Here is an 18,515-nt window from a genome sequence, read left to right as displayed (position 1 = left end):
TTATCCAGCTCACCTTCCTGGTTGTACAATAGTCCCGACTCCAGTAACCTTAGGGGAGTGTCCCCACTGCAGGCTGCAAGTAATTTAGAAGGAAAGGTCTTGGAAACAATGGAAATCCTCTTAAAAGCTTCTTCTTTTATTAATCATACAAACAGCAGACACAGCCACTTGGTACACGGAATAAAACGTTGACGCGTTTCGGGTGCTGGACCCGAAGTCACCTGTTGCCGCTGGTTTTTCTTTGTTAAGAAAAAAGATGGTTCTTTAAGACCATGTCTGGATTTCAGGGAGCTGAACAGTATCACAATTTGTGACCCTTATCCGCTTCCTCTGATCCCGGACCAGATTGTTGGGGCTAAAGTTTTTTTCCAAATTGGATCTTAGAAGGGCATACAACCTGGTCAGGGTCAGAGAAGGAGATGAATGGAAGACGGCCTTCAATACCCCTGAGGGCCATTTTGAGAATTTGGTTATGCGTTTTGGTTTGATGAATGCTCCAGCCGTCTTTCAGCATTTTGTGAACAGCATTTTTTATCATTTAATGGGGAAATTTGTATTAGTGTATCTAGATGACATTTAGATTTTTTCTTCTGATTTCAAAACTCATAAGGAACACTTACGTCAGGTCTTGCTCATCCTGCGGGAGAATAAATTGTACGCTAAACTGGAAAAATGTGTGTTTGCGGTTCCAGAAATTCAATTTCTGGGGTTCCTTCTCTCCGCTTCTGGTTTTCGCATGGACCCCGAGAAGGTACGCGCTGTGCTTGAGTGGGAGCTTCTTGAGAATCAGAAGGCGCTGATGCGTTTTTTGGGTTTTGCCAATTATTACAGGAAGTTTATTTTGAATTATTCCTCTGTTGTTAAACCACTTACTGATATGACTAGAAAGGGGGTAGATTTTTCCTCCTGGTCGGTAGAGGCGCGTAAGGTCTTTTTGAATATCAAGGAGAGTTTTGCTTCCGCTCCCATCTTGGTACAACTTGATATTTCTCTACCGTTCATAGTTGAGGTTGATGCTACTGAGGTGGGTGTGGGTGCGGTCTTGTCTCAGGGTCCCTCTCCTGCCAAATGGCAACTGTGTGCCTTTTTCTCGAAGAAACTCTCCTCCGCAGAGAGAAATTACGATGTGGGAGATAGGGAGTTGTTGGCCATCAAGTTAGCTTTTGAGGAATGGCGCCATTGGCTAGAGGGAGCCAGACACCCTATTACCGTGTTTACTGACCATAAGAATCTGGCCTACTTGGAGTCAGCCAAGCGTCTGAACCCGAGACAGGCCAGATGGTCTTTGTTCTTTTCAAGGTTTAATTTTGTTGTCACGTTCCGTCCTGGGGTTAAGAATGTGAAGGCGGAGGCCCTGTCACGTTGTTTTTTTGGGAGGTGGTAATTTTGAAGACCCGGGTCCCATTTTGGCTGAAGGTGTGGTGGTCTCTGCTCTTTATCCTGAATTGGAGGCAGAGGTTCAGGTAGCCCAGTCAGAGGCTCCTGATCTTTGTCCTCCTGGGAGGTTGTTTGTGCCTCTCGCTTTAAGACACAAGATTTTTAAGGAGCACCACGATACTGTCCTTGCTGGGCACCCGGGGGCAAGAGCCACAGTGGATCTCATCGCTCGGAGATTCTGGTGGCCGGCGCTTCGTAAGTCGGCTGAGGGTTTTGTGGCAGCCTGCGAGACCTGCGTTCGTGCCAAGGTCCCTCATTCACAGCCATCAGGTCCTCTCCTTCCGTTACCCATTCCTTCCCGTCCTTGGACACATCTGTCCATGGACTTCATTACGGACCTGCCTCATTCCTCGGGGAGACTGTGATTCTGGTGGTGGTGGACTGTTTTAGCAAAATGGTGCATTTCATTCCTTTTCCTGGCTTGCCCAATGCTAAGATGCTGGCGCAGGCATTTTTTTGATCACATTGTCAAATTGCATGGTATTCCTTCAGACATAGTCTCTGATAGGGGCACACAGTTTGTTTCCAGATTCTGGAAGGCTTTCTGTTCTCGCTTGGGGGTTCGGTTGTCATTCTCTTCTGCTTTCCACACGCAGTTGAATGGTCAGACAGAGCGCGTCAATCAGAATCTGGAGACATATCTGCGCTGTTTTGTGGCGGAGAATCAGGAGGATTGGTGTTCTTTTTTGTCCCTTGCTGAGTTTGCTTTAAATAACTGTCGTCAAGAGTCCTCTGATAAGTCACCATTTTTTGGTGCATATAGGTTTTATCCACAGTTTGGGACATTCTCTGGAGAGGGGTCTTCTGGTTTACCTGATGAGGACAGATTCTCCTCGTCTTTGTCATCTATTTGGCAAAAGATTCAGGATAATCTAAAGAGCATGAGTGAGAGATATAAGCGTGTTGCGGATAAGAGACGAGTGCCTGGTCCGGACCTGAATGTTGGTGATCTGGTGTGGTTGTCTACTAAGAATATCAAATTGAAGGTTCCCTTCTGGAAGTTGGGTACTAAGTTTATTGGGCCTTACAAAATCTTGTCCGTCATCAATCCTGTTGCCTACCATCTTGATCTTCCTCAGACTTGTAAGATCCATAATGTTTTTCATAAGTCCTTATTAAAACCTAATGTCCAACCCATTGTACCCTTGTCTTTGCCTCCTCCTCCGATTGTGGTTGATGGTAATCTTGAATTTCAGGTCTCTAGGATTGTGGATTCTTGTGCTGTCCGCGGTTCTCTCCAGTACCTCGTTCATTGGGAGGGTTATGGTCCTGAGTAGAGGATGTGGGTCCCAGTGACGGACATTAAGGCCACTCGTCTCATCAGGGCTTTCCATAGGTCCCATCCTGAGAAGGTGGGCTCTGAGTGTCTGGAGTCCACTCATAGAAGGAGGGGTACTGTCACCACCAGACATCTGAGAAGCTCTGACAGATGTCCTTCAGAACCTCCTCCTTGAGGTTCCTTTTGTTTTGCTTTCGTTTTCTCATCTCGTTAGCCTCTCTCAGCTGTCATGTAGTTGCACTGATTGCATCCCTTTATATCCCTTCCCATACTGCATCACTTTGCAGGTTATACAACTTCCTGGTGTGTATGCATGCTGGATGCTACTACTGAGTCTTCTACAGATAAGTTTTGTTCATTCATTTGTATTTTCCTGCTTGCTGGATCCCAGGTGACCATGACCTGTCCTCTCACTATTATAGGGTGTTCAGGAGTTATACAGTCGAGGTACGAGGATATGCAATCATCTACCATTGAGATTTTTGCATAGGCTGAGCAGTTAGGGAGAGAGCCAAGTCTCCCTTTTGTTCCTTAGTTTTGGATCCAGTCAGTCGGCTCTTCATTTTGTGTCTTCTAGTTTTCTATACACCTTCCGTGACACCAGGAGCTCATCTACAGGCCTTGCTGAAATGAGCACAGATGGCAGATATGGACTTCACTTTGAAGCTGCAAGCTTGGTCAGAGCAATGTTACATACCGCCTCAGCTACGGTAGGTTTAGTAAGCCAGCGTAATGTGTAATAGTTAGGTGATACACTCAGCTTGCCGGGACAAGCAATTGTACCTTGGGACGGGCATCAAAATGAGGGGCCCGACGCGCAGGAGGAGATGCAGGTGAAAAGATACCCCAAAACTTAAACTACGTGGAAAAACAAAAGGGACCAACACACAGAAAAACATGATCAATAATTATAAATATAAGGAGACACAATTATTAGAGCATACCATATTTTCTTTATAAATCTATGGCTGGTAACAACATAACATGGTACATTGCTTTGTAATACATAAAATACAGAAGACTGTTTGCCTGTGAAGTTACTGACATGCCCCAGGGCATAGATACATCAAAAGGAAACCCTGTTGTGTACTTTCCACTATGTTGTCAGAAGCAAGCAAAAATAAATGTATTTGTTCTGAAGTTAGCTATATCACAGATCTGCAAAATACAGATGTGTTCCGTGTGCATTCCACACTTTAAGGGCCCGATTGCAAAAATGCCTATTCTTGTCCACAAAACAGACAAGAATAGGACATGTTCTATCATTTGCGCACAGCCACACAGATGTGGCCAGCACACGGATGACATCCTTGTACTGTCCACATTTTTTTTGCAGGCTCATAGAGTCTGTCACCAGGAAATTCACTATAAAACAGGCACAACTCCTTGTAGGTGATCAGCTGATGTAATGGTAGTTTTCACTTAGCGATCCGTTGTTTCATTCTGGAGAAATATTATTTTTAATCCATCTGCTAATGAATCGTTAAGTGCACTGACGGTGGGCCCAAGCCACTCTGTGCACCTGTCACGGCTGTTTAAGGGTAACAAGAGCATACACAGTAAAAAGAGCTACTGACCGGACCCAAACTAGGGAAGAGAAAGGGTGACCCCTGTCAGACCCTCAAAACTCTCCCTATGCTGCTAAAGCACATGCCCGGATCCATGTGGTGGAACGAGGCATGCCCGCGTGCCTAAGACTGATGAGCCCTGTAACCCCTACAATAGTGGAAGGGGCACGGCCACCGATGCCCTGCTCAGAATATGGAGGGAACCGTGGCCACCTCAGATCCAGTCAGAAAATCACCAGGTACACAACAATGTCTGCACACTTAGCTGATGGAGCTGCAGCCGCAGAGAAGATGGATCCAAGGGCCGCTGGCAATATCCGGAGTGCTTGCAGCAACAGAACACAGGTCCAGAGAACTAATAGCTTAACAAGTGAAGATACTCAAGGCAGAGCTACAACTGAAAAGAGAAATATAATCCACGCCCTGCAATAGGAGGAGGGGTGATTTAAAGGCAGGGAAATCAAACGCAGGAGGAACAGCTGGGAGTAAAGACCTCATCACAGGGGCGGAGAAACAGAACAGTGAGAACACCTCCAAACTCTAAGTGACATTATCACAGGGGTGGAGACACAGAGCTGTGAGAACGTCTCAAAGCTCTGGTAGTGACAGCACCCTTGTTCCTCCTATTTCCTCTGCCTCTTCTTCTTGAATGACAGGGACAATATGACTATGCAAGAAGGAGAGGGATGGGCTGACTAGGAAGGAGGAGGAGAAAGGGTGCACAGAGTCAGCACTCAGTGCACTTAACTCATGAGCATATGGATTAAAAGTACTTCAAAGAGGACCTTTCATCAGGCTAGCTCTAGTCTGATTATTATCCTACCTTATAGGGCGGCCCCCACTGATGCCATGGCCCTTTTTTTTTTCTACAGAACTCCCCATTCATCCGCTGTCGGCCCTGTATATTTTGTATGTAACAAATCTCCTGGCACCCCGACCGGATACCTCCGTCGATGGATGCTCCTAGTGCCTCCCGAGGACTCCAAGCACTCCACTTGACACCGTAAGCACTGCAGACCCCACGAGCCGAAGCTTGGTTGAGGTCTCGCCGTCTCCTACCCACCCTGGACCTACGGCAAGGTTCCAGGCTCCAGTGGGTGAACCTCTCTTCCTTCAGAGAGCGATGCAGGAACAAGTAACTGGAACAAGCTCTTACAAGAACTAGTAGTTATAACCAGGGGAGTATAGCAAATCTTCAGCGTATAGCAATCCCCAGTGTCGATCAGTTACCCAAACACCAGCCTCAACATGATGAAGGGTAAAACAGGAACTCTTTATTGAACACACAGCATTGACTTATATACACATGACATACTGAGGACATCACATAGCAGCCAATCCTGTACAGTTTAAACACAAAACTAACCCTATTCAACAAACACACTTGCATTGTCTGTGACGCAATTAACAAACACACTGGCATTGTCTGTGACACAATTAACAAACACACTGGCATTGTCTGTGACCCAATTAACAATGAACATGCAAACATATATCTTCACCCCCTCCATAATGAATGAATGGGAAGAGGAGAAACATGTGATAAGATTATCTCCTGAGTGTATCATAGCAGTCGGCTGCTAATATAATCAACCATCTTAATCCCATCACTAATACAATCAGTGGGAGTCTCAGTGCAGAGTTAACCCTTTTTGTGTTGCTGAATCCACACCATGCATTTTTAATGGGAAATAGGAAATATGTGGCATATAAATTACACACATAAATCAGGGTTCATAGTTCCTTGTAACCCCAAAAGGTTTGAGGGGGTCTCCATAGTTCTCGGTCCATAGTCTGTAGGAAGGAGGCTGGCCCTCAGGCTCCTCCAGCAGCCCCAGTGACGGTTCAGTCCGTCACAGGCGCCTTATATTATAATAAGGCGACTCAGTTTTACTAGGTGGAGACTTGTGTTTTCCCTGGGAACATTGTTTAGAGTCCTTTTTTTGTTTTTGTTTTTAATGGATTTGCTGCCGGGACGGAAGACATCCTGATGCATCCTGAACAGATATCTTTCCATTCAGAGTGCATGAGGACTAAATGGAAATGTTTTCTTCCAGTATTGAGATCCTCTACCGCATCGCAATACTGAAAAACAACACAAGTGTGAAAGTAGCCTTACTGTCTTTCCTTCCTATTCAATTTTCCTGTCATTTACTTCTCACAGACTCTCTTGAACACGTGTCAAAGTGGTCCTCTACCTATATAGTATTTACTAGTGTTTTTCATTTCTATATTTTTACGGTACCTCTTTGACTACCTCAAAACGTAGGCACATCGATGTTGTGGGCTCTGTAGGAGCATCTGTCAAAGATTTGGTAAAAAATGGTGTACAAGGTCCTCTGATATGACAAACACCAACGAGGAAAAAAAAAGAACCCCTTCTAATCAATGGGGTATCTTGTGCACCACTGGTGAATTACACTATTATAGATTTTCTGTTTCTATAATGGAACAGAAAAACGTAAATAACAGCACTGATGTGAACCTAGCCTTAACCAGTATGCAGTGACACATTGGCATTATGTCACCCACAAGTCACAGTTAACATTTGGTGGACATTGCACTGAGGTTCTAGAGGCACAGTGTGAGACATTAATGGGGCTGATTTCAGATGTCAAGTATCAAATATGAACCTAAAAGTATTTTTTTATAATGTCACAAACACCAGTGTTTTTACATTCTTTGTGCATTTATAAATTTTGTAATAAAGATGAAGAGCAGCATGGAGAAAGTAATGCTGGTTGCACTCATGGTGGTCTGGTCAGCATTGCTGGAGCACATTTTTTACTGTGTTTTATCACAAAAAAGGAACACAAATAGTGGTCTTACCTCTGGATCATCGTCATGAAAATAATGGCAACTAGAGTGGTCGAAGCTGACAAAGTTGAATTTGTTCTGAATTTCAGGAAAAATTGGATTGTGAAGGAATGCGAATTTCCTCGCACTTCGTGGTAACAATTCACAATTTTTCCTAACATGGCGGCTAGCTGGCTACACGTGTAAGGAGATGGGGCAAGGAACTCTGGGAAGGTGGGATGACCCATAATGCCATGCATACAGCCAATCAGCAGCCAGCCAGCCCGGTGATGTCACAGCCCTATAAATACTCAGCCATCTTAGAGTCTGCCATTCACTATCGTACTGCCATTACAGACTTGTAAGCAGGAGCTAGGGAGAGTGAAAGAAAAACTAATTGTTAAAAAATAAAAGGAAAGAAGCGATGGAATCATTTTACAGGCAGGGGGAGACGTGTGCAGATGCTAGGGAGAGTCATATGGAAATCCTCATTGTGAAAAAAAAGTGATTTACAAGTGCAGGGAAACATTATTTGGGGATCCAGATAGTCTCATAATACAGCTCTGTCCTTTTAGCAATTAGTTATTGGGGTGCAAGTGCTATGTTGAAAAGCATCTAGCGGCTTTTATCTGTGGAAAAAGATAAATATATACGTAGGTCCCTTTTGCTGTTAACTGCGCTGATATCATTTAGTGGCCTATTTCAATACAATACAGGAAATATTTACGCAGGTCACTTTTGTTGTTGTTTGCGCTAAAAGCGTTTATTGCCATATTTCTAGAGAAAAAGAGAAAAATAGACTTAGTTCATATTTGTAGTTTTTTGCGCTAAAAGCGTTTCTTGTCATATTTCACTACAATACGAGAAAAATAGACGCAGTTTACATTTGATGTTATTTGCGCTGAAAGCGTTTCTTGTCATATTTCACTACAATACGAGAAAAATAGACGCAGTTCACATTTGGTATTATTTGCGCTGAAATCGTTTCTTGTCATATTTCACTAAAATACGAGAAAAATAGATGCAGTTCACATTTGGTGTTATTTGCCCTAAAAGCGTTTATTGTCATATTTCTCTACAATACGAGAAAAATAGACACATATTTTTATATTTGGTTTTATTTTCGCTAAAAGAGTTTATTGCCATATTTCTAGAGAAAAAGAGAAAAATAGACTTAGTTCATATTTGGTGTTATTTGCACTAAAATAATTTCTTGTTATATTTCCCTACAGTGCGAGAAAAATGTACGCAGTTCACATTTGGTGTTATTTGCGCTAAAAGCGTTTCTTGTCATATTTCACTACAATGCGAGAAAATTAGACAGTTCACATTTGATGTTATTTTTTAGCTAAAAGCATTTACTGTCATATTTCTAGAGAATAAAGAGAAAAATATTTGCAGTTCACCTTTTCTGTTATTTACTTAGAAATCGTTTAGTGGCCTTTATTAGTCAAATACGAGAAATATATACAAAGTTCACTTTTGCTGTTATTTACACTGAAATTGTTTAGTTGCCAATTTCAAATGCTTTAGTCGCTTATATCTATGTCACCATGCCACTCTGTGGCCTCCTGATGCTGCCTTCTCCACACTGTCACCCTGCCACTTTATGGCCTCCTGATGCTGCCATGTCCACACTATATCACCTTGCCACTCTGTGGTATCATGCTGCTGCTGCTGCTGTTGCTGCCATCTCCACACTATGTCACCTTACCACTTTGTGGCCTCCTGAGGCTGCCATGTACACACTATGTCACCTTGCCACTCTGTGGTATCATGCTGCTGCTGTTGCTGTCATCTCCACACTATGTGACCTTGCCTCTCTGTGGCCTCCTGATGCTGCCATGTCCACACTATGTCACCTTGCCACTTTGTATCATGCTGCTGTTGTGTCACCTTGTCACTCTGTGGCCTAATCATACTGCTGCTGTCATCTCCACATGTTGTCATTGTGCCACTCTGTGGCCTTCTGATGCTGCCGCCACCTCCAGACCCTGTTATTTTGCCACTTGGTGGTCTCCTTATGCTGCTTCCACCTCACCACTATGTCATAGGTCCACTATGTGGACTTCTCATGCTCTTACCGCCCTCCCCACTTTATGATGGGGTCGCTATTGCCCTTGTTTGGCCTTCTTGAAATCACTATTTATTTGACCTTTCTTCTAATCGGTCAGAAGGAAGGAAAATTTTGATGCATAACAGATCCTGTCTGTGTAGCAGCTGTCAGGCCTGTATAGTCACATCAGAATTGTCTTACGATTTGGTAGCCAAAAGCAGCAGAGGGTACAAAACACAGAAGACATGCAAATATTCCATACACGTGTCATCTCTGTTTCAGATCCACTCCTTTTTTTTGGGGGCATTACCAATACCCATAGATTACTGAGCAAATGCTGACCAAGTGAAGGCATATGGCTCCCAGACAGGATCTGTTTTTCGTGGGTTATTGTTCTGACAGATCAGAGGAAGGGCAAAATAATCAGTGACTTCAACACAAACTTACTGCTGACACCCTCTCCACTCTGTCAGGGGGGCTCTACTTGTATAAGTGTTTAATAGAACAGGTTCTGTAGACATCTATGTGGAATCAGCTGGCGACGGTGTAAAAGGAATGCGCTTCTTCTTGACGCTAACTTGGACCTGTAAGGCTCAGTTAATACTTGAGTTATGTGTTCAGTTTTGACCCTGTGACTGCCCAAATAAGTAAAGTGTGCAGTGATTCTAATAGCGACGTCTGTCATCTGCATGTCATACTGACTGACAGTATTATTTCACTACCTCAGCATACTCTATGTGTGTTACTGCAAGGCACAGTGTTCTACAACCATATAAAGACTCTATGCAGCCCAGAAATAGCTATTTTTTTTTTGTCGGGAAAATATTCGATCAAAGCAAATTTTTTTTTAGGAAAGTCGACGAACCGAGCTAATCAATTTTTTATATTTTTTTATTCACTCATCTCTAATAAAAAAAAATTATATAAAAATACTGTGGTCCTCCAGAATTCTGGCTTCAAAACTCACAAAATGTAGATTTTAAATTTGCCAATTCTTTTATTTTTACACGCTGGCCGACTCTTTAAAAATGGTGCCCGCTCCTGGAGCCCTTGCTTGTAATAGGGCTCCATTCGAAACTAGTAAAATCATCATAGATTCCAATGCTAGTGCATTGGAGTCTATGATAATAGCAATCTAATGATTGCATGTTATATTTACCAATGGGAACTATAAAATAAAGTGCAAAAAAAAAGTTTTTAAAAATAAAAAAACATCAAAATTCAAATCACCCCCCCTTTTTCCAAAATAAAAGAACTAAAAAAATGCACATCATGGGTGTTTCAATGTGCAAAAACACCCATAGTATATATAAATATATTCCTCCACAGCAAAACGAAAAAAGTATCTAAATGGCCGATTCGCCATTTTTGGTTGCTTCATTTTCTGCAACAAAATTTTATAAAAAGTTATCAAAAAGTCATACACACCCCAGAATGTTATCAATGACAATTTCAGATCGTCCAGCAAAAAATGAGCCCCCATACAGCTCCGTACACATAATTACAAAATGGTTATAGGGGTCAAAATATGTAGACAAAAAAAATTAAGCAGATTTTCTCCCCCACATTTTAATTTTTTTATCACCATTAAAACACAAGAAAAACTCTACATATAAGGTATCGCCAGATTCGTACTGACCTTTATAATAAAAGTAACTGTTCAGTTTTATCATACATAGAATGTCATAAATAAATAAACATAAAACTGTGGTGGAATTTTTTTTTTTTTTTTTTTCAATTTCACCCAATTTGGATATTTTTTCCCGCTTCTCACTACATCATATGCAATACTAAATTAAATGGTGGCATTGGAAAGTACAACTCATCGTGCAGAAACCAAGCCCTCATATGGCTATGTGAACAGACAAATAAAAAAGTTATTGCTCTGGGAAGGCAGGGAGCGCAAAACTAAAACGCAAAAAAACAAACAAACCTCTGGGGCTGAAAGGGTTAGAGTCAAAAAAAAAAAGTCACAATCACACTCCAGTGGAAGGGTAGAGTAAGGAAACTGGAGTATCTTTTCTATACAAAAGTGTTAGTTTTAAGGATAAGACAAAGTTATCACTTTAACAACATGTGACATTTGATAAATGTGGCATAAAGTACGTCAATGCAGACTTAAAATATTCCCTTCATGTTAAATCACCATAGCAGGTTGTGACATCTAATGGGAAATAGGTATCAATTTACAATTTTTTAACATGTGAATTTCAGTTTCTGCTTTGTCCTCCTTTAAAAAAACATTGGGACATTTTTGTAATAGAAATTTAGACAAAAGTCAAGAGGGTGAGCCAAGACAGGTGATGTGTGATAAGTCAGTTCTAATTACTAAGATCCCAGATCTGTGTCAAGAACACTACCATGGTTAAATAAGATCAAAGAGATGGTAGAGGACAGTTACGTTCTTTTTGGAAAAAGTTATTTTGTTGAGAGTATTTGATTTCAGAAAACCAAGTGTATTCATTCTATCATGAAAAATTCAATTTTCAAAAAAAGTTTTCATCAATCTCTCACAGTCTTGATCTTTTTGGGATATGTGATGATCACACGGGTGCTCAGTTTATTACAGTATAGTATTTAGATACATTTACCATAACTTTAAGGCCCCATTCACACGGGCGAGTAGTCAGCGCGGGTGCAATGCCTGATGTGAACGCATTTCACCCGCGCTGAATCCTGACCCATTCATTTCCATGGGGCTGTGTATATGAGCGTTGTTTTTCACGCAGCACTTCTGCGTTGCGTGAAAATCGTAGCATGTTCTATATTCTGCCTTTATCACGTACACCAGATTCACTTCATAGAAGGTGAATGGGACTGCGTGAAAAACACATTGCATCCAGATTGACTGTGTTACGTTGTTAACACAAGTAACTTAGAAACATAGAACTTAGCAACATTGAATGGATTTAGAAGGCAGGAAGTGAAGTTATCAGTGAAGTTATTTGCAAAGCCAAATCAAACATGAGAAAGGCCCCAAAAGACATCAATGTTCTAAAAATGATAATCCTGGTCGAGGAGTGCTTATGTATTTGGAACATGAACTCTACAGAATACCAGGACCGTTCCAAGAAAGAGCAAGCATGGCAAAAAAAATTGCCAAAGAAGGACCTGCATAAGGACCTTCGCTGACGTCATCGTCCTCACCATGGTGATGTCAGCGAAGGTCCTTAGGCAGGTGCTTCAACAAGAACAAACAATAGGATCCCAGCTGCGCGATCAAGTGAATGAGGTGAGTTATGTTTTTATTATTTTCTAACCCTCAATTGACATTATACTTAGCATTCTGTATTAAAGAATGCTATTATTTTCCATTATAATCATGTTATAATGGAAAATAATAAAGTAAATTGGGTCCCATGTCCTACATCCCTTAGTCTCCTTAGCAACCATGAGTGAAAATTGCACCGCATCCACACTTGCTTGCTGATGCAATGCTATTTTCACACATCCCCATTCATTTCTAGGGGCCTGTGCTGTGTGAAAAACGCAGAATATAGAACATGCTGCGATTTTCATGCAACGCACAAGTGATGCGTGAAAAATATCGCTCATGTACACAGCCCCATTAAAATAAATGGGTCAGGATTCAGTGCGGGTGCAATGCATTCACCTCACACATTGCACCTGCGTGGAATACTCGCCTATGTGAAAGGGGCCTTAAAGACAGACACTATGTCTGCTCTTTTTTAATTTTCTCATGGTGTGGCCTTACCCAAATGAGCTATGCCCCCTTATAATCACCACATGACCAGGAAAGATTTTTATTCGCCGAAGCAATAAAGATTCTGATTAGGGAACTGGCTTATTTTGGGCCTATAAGATGAAGCAATTTTTTTTGTTTTGTTTTTCAGTACATACATGATTTATATGAAAACTTGTTTTTGCTAGGTGAGTTGCTGGGTTAGCAGCAGAGGACCTGTGTAAATGAGTAATGCTATTTTTTTAAACTCAGTGTAAGGCCTCATGCACATGACTGTAGTTATGGTCCGCATCCGAGCTGCAGTTTTTGTGGCTCGGATGCGGACCCATTCACTTCAATGGGGCCGCAAAAGATGCGGACAGCACTCCATGTGCTGTCCCCATCCGTTGCTCCATTCCGAGGCCCCGCAAAAAAAATATAGCATGTCCTATTCTTGTCCGTTTTGCGGACAAGAATAGGCATGTCTACAATGGACCACCTGTTCCGTTCCACAAATTGCGGAAGGCACACGGGTGGCTTCCGTTTTTTGCAGATCGGCGGTTTGCGGACTACAAAAAACGGCACTGTCGTGTGCATGAGGCCCAAGCCATATAAAAAAATTTTTGTCCTGACAACTAGGGTCGGACTGGCCCAACAGAGTACCAGAGGATCCTTCAGTAGGCGCAAGCTCTGACAGTAATGGACCCCTAATAAAACAGAGCCTTTAAGATCTAATATACACAGAGGGTGGGCCATCAGAATCATTTCCTCTGGTGGGCCCAATGGACTTCAGTCCAATGCTACTGACAACCCTTTTACGCTGGGTTCACACCTGAGCGTTCTTGATGGAGCGCTCTGTATGCGCGATTGTACGGGCGTTTGCAATCGCGCATACAGAGACAATTGAACGCCCATTGTCGCTCGTTCCCCAAAGTCTATGTACGGGAACACGCGACAAGATGCCCCAAAGAAGCTCATGTACTTCTTGGGGCGTCGGGCGTTTTACAGCGCGATCGTATGCGCTGTAAAACGCCCAGGTGAGAACCATTCCTATAGGGAAGCATTGGTTTCTCCTTGTTGAGCGTTTTACAGCGCATAGGAACGCGCTGTAAAACGCTCTGGTGTGAACCCAGCCTTAAGGACAAAACAAAATTATTTGTGAGTGGAATGGAAAAATGTTCCATGTCTGCATTTTTTTGGGGGGTAGGTAGGTTATTTTTACAACATTCACTGAGCAGTAAAAACGGCATGTACAGACGTGGACAAAATTGTTGGTACCCTTTGGTCAATGAAAGAAAAAGTCACAATGGTCACAGAAATAACTTTAATCTGACAAAAGTAATAATAAATTAAAATTCTATAAATGTTAACCAATGAAAGTCAGACATTGTTTTTCAACCATGCTTCAACAGAATTATGTAAAAAAATAAACTCATGAAACAGGCATGGACAAAAATGATGGTACCCCTAACTTAATATTTTGTTGCGCAACCTTTTGAGGCAATCACTGCAATCAAACGCTTCCTGTAACTGTCAATGAGACATCTGCACCTCTCAGCAGGTATTTTGGCCCACTCCTCATGAGCAAACTGCTCCAGTTGTGTCCGGTTTGAAGGGTGCCTTTTCCAGACTGCATGTTTCAGCTCCTTCCAAAGATGCTCAATAGGATTGAGGTCAGGGCTCATAGAAGGCCACTTTAGAATAGTCCAATTTTTTCCTCTTAGCCATTCTTGGGTGTTTTTAGCGGTGTGTTTTGGGTCATTGTCCTGTTGCAAGACCCATGACCTGCGACTGAGACCAAGCTTTCTGACACTGGCTAGTACATTTCTCTCTAGAATTCCTTGATAGTCTTGAGATTTCATTGTACCCTGCACAGATTCAAGACACCCTGTGCCAGACGCAGCAAAGCAGCCCCAGAACATAACAGAGCCTCCTCCATGTTTCACAGTAGGGACAGTGTTCTTTTCTTGATATGCTTCATTTTTTCGTCTGTGAACATACAGCTGATGTGCCTTGGCAAAAACTTCGATTTTTGTCTCATCTGTCCACAGGACATTCTCCCAGAAGCTTTGTGGCTTGTCAACATGTAGTTTGGCATATTCCAGTCTTGCTTTTTTATGATTCGTTTTCAACAATGGTGTCCTCCTTGGTCGTCTCCCATGTAGTCCACTTTGGCTCAAACAACGACGGATGGTGCGATCTGACACTGATGTTCCTTGAGCATGAAGTTCACCTTGAATCTCTTTAGAAGTCTTTCTAGGCTCTTTTGTTACCATTCGGATTATCCGTCTCTTAGATTTGTCATCAATTTTCCTCCTGCGGCCACGTCCAGGGAGGTTGGCTACAGTCCCATGGATCTTAAACTTATGAATAATATGTGCAACTGTACTCACAGGAACATCTAGTTGCTTGGAGATGGTCTTATAGCCTTTACCTTTAACATGCTTGTCTATAATTTTCTTTCTGATCTCTTGAGACAGCTCTTTCCTTTGCTTCCTCTGGTCCATGTCGAGTGTGGTACACACCATATCACCAAACAACACAGTGATTACCTGGAGCCATATATATAGGCCCAATGGCTGATTACAAGGTTGTAGACACCTGTGATGCTAATTAGTGGACACACCTTGAATTAACATGTCCCTTTGGTCACATTATGTTCTGTGTTTTCTAGGGGTACCATCATTTTTGTCCATGCCTGTTTCATGAGTTTATTTTTTTACATAATTCTGTTGAAGGATGGTTGAAAAACAATGTCTGACTTTCATTGGTTAACATTTATAGAATTTTAATTTATTATTACTTTTGTCAGATTAAAGTTATTTCTGTGACCATTGTGACTTTTTCTTTCATTGACCAAAGGGTACCAACAATTTTGTCCACGTCTGTAATTATTTTTATCGCGTGTCAGTGCAATTCTGATGCTATCAAATTTTATTCTTTTTTCACGCACTTGTGCATCACAGGTGCAATAGGAGTGTATGGAGTGGGCTCAGGAGCTTATCATGCTCCATACATGGCATATGATGCCTATGTTAAACAGCTGACATTCACCTGCAGCTTCTGAGTAGTTAGGGGCTCTCTCTTTTCCTATGCTCCTGTTGTCAGTCAGTCACATGGTTCAAAGACGTGTTCACAGCAGCTGAAATCATGAAGGCCCCCAGGGGTGCCATGTTAAGACTCAATGCATCTGAAAATGTCCAAAATTGTTAGCAATTTATCTCACACCAATGGATTGACAAAGTGACAAAGATATTCTTTTAACACCACTTTGGTTGAGAACAGGGCTTAGCCATCAATAAGTTGGGTCACCCTTTTCAGGCAGTTACATTGCTTTTAGGCATTGGTAGCTGTAGGGGCTGTTTACGAAAATCATATCAAGTCTTTTGGGTACACATTGAAGTGACTTTCCCCACACTGGGATGGCATTGGGGCTACTCAGCTAAACCCTTGACTGTTGTTATATTTTTTCTGTGTGTTGCTCTTATTTACCAGAAGTCAGACACTGTTGTATATTTTGGCTTCTTGACACATATAGTTTTATCTGTTTAGTTTGTAATAATCATTGTTTTATCTTAGATATATATTTTAATGGCTTAAAGAAAAAAGTGAAATTTTATAATAAGGTATTTTTTTCTACTGTGATATGTTGTTCAAGATCAGAAACAACATGGCTGCTTTCTTACAACAACAGCACCACACCTGTCAACAGGTTGAGTGCAGAATTGAAGCTCAGTCCCAGAAAAGTCTTTGGAATATATAGTGCATGAGGTAATAAGTTCCACTTTTATCTTGTTGGTTCATAATGCATTTGAAATCACAATACTTCCAACTTCAGTTCACCACTGTAACGTACTTTGACACACTATATTGCAAGGCCCTATTATTCTCAATAGTAGTAATATGGCATACAGTAAACACAATCTATCTCCTCCTTTTCCTCTCCTCCTCTGTAACCCTGGACACTGGCCTGCTTTTTTATATATATTGTACTGTCGGGATTGTGTTAGCTGTATCATTGACCTGACAAAGGTAGTACTATGCCTCTGAAACACATTGTTCTATTACTAAAATTAAAAATTATACCAGTTCATCTAGCCCGTGGTCTACTCCTTCAAATACAGTGCCATTGGAAAAACCTACTCCTTTCTATTCTAACCTCTTCTACAAAAAAAACATGTGCTCAAAATTTAAGATTGCTTTGTGTGATCATTTAACTCATTTCTGCATCACAATGTACCATAACTGTATGTTGTGGTAAGGACTAATGTCCAGTAGTTCAATATAGTTTGTTTGGTTCTCAATTGTCTCCTGTCTGCCACAAACATTTATATCTGTTTTTGAAGAGCAGCCAGTAAAGGCTATTGTGTGTAGCTTGCTAGTCCATTAGCCTTGAAGTCCAGAGTGTTAATTTTTGCATGGAGAGGGAACATTTATTTTTGTCAAGTTGGTTATTCTTTCATTTCTTGCATTTGGTCTCTCCATCAATGTTTCAAAATCTACAGAAAAAAGGTCAAAGTTGGGTAGAATGTCTTCAGTCTTTTCCATCAGGATCATAGAGCATTCTTTCATGGCCTTTAATCAGCTTTGATTAGTTTATAAACTACGTAGATACCGTAACTGGAAACCAGTGGAAAAGAAAAGACTATTCTGGAGTCTGTTGTCCATATGCACCATGTCCACTGGCAGCCTTTCTACAATGATGTCTTGCTTACCAATTACTTCTAAAAATTACAAAAAAAAATGCACATAGATGTACTCAACAGCCTGGCATCAAATCAAGTGACATATCCTTGAGACAATATCACATCAAAGTGGCAGTCTAAAAAAACTAAAAATACCATATTCCCCTGAGTAGCCATAAACCACCATAAATTACCTCTACTGAGCATATTAAATTTCACGATCATACTACCAAAAAGTAAAGCTCTTCTTCTGCCTTAGTTTTTGTATCCACTTACACAACATATCTAAGCTACTTCACTATCAAACCTGTGCCAGCAATTGCAACCAAAATCCATCTTTCCATAAGATATCACCATGCCATTATGTCCTTCCATACAAGACCTTGTTAACTTCCATGTTTTTTTTTCGCTGTAAGGCCCCATGCACACGGCCGTGTTTCACAGCCGTGTGCGGGCCGTGGAACCGCGGCCTGGATCCCTCCTGAGAGCAGGAGCGCACGGCGTCACTGGTTGCTATGTCGCTGTGCGCTCCCTGCTGCCACCGCAATACAGTAATACACTGGTATGATCTATACCAGTGTATTACTGTACTGTGCCGGCAGCAGGGAGCGCACGGCGTCATAGCAACCAGTGACGCCGTGCGCTCCTGCTCTCAGGAGGGATCCAGGCCGCGGTTCCACGGCCCGCACACGGCTGTGAACAACGGCCGTGTGCATGGGGCCTAAAGCTGTAGAGGGAAGTGCCAGGTAGGCGTATATAATTTGGCTAAGCAGCTAAATCCAATTTTGAAGAAATTTACTCATCTCTATTTACAAGCATCTCCACTGAGACATTTAGTAAATATTTTGATCAAAAGGCATAGGCCCACTCACCACATCAAGGTATCTTCTTATGAGTGGGTCGCTAATCTAATTTGGTGGGACCAGCACTGCAATGCAGCACATGGTGGCAAGATCCAGCAGCCTAACAACAACCCTACCATCATGCTAAGTCCTCAAGGCACTGGGCACAC

This window comes from Bufo gargarizans, chromosome 4 (assembly GCF_014858855.1).
Source record: "Bufo gargarizans isolate SCDJY-AF-19 chromosome 4, ASM1485885v1, whole genome shotgun sequence".
Taxonomy (NCBI): domain Eukaryota; kingdom Metazoa; phylum Chordata; class Amphibia; order Anura; family Bufonidae; genus Bufo; species Bufo gargarizans.
Note: the sequence above shows the minus strand (reverse complement) of the source record.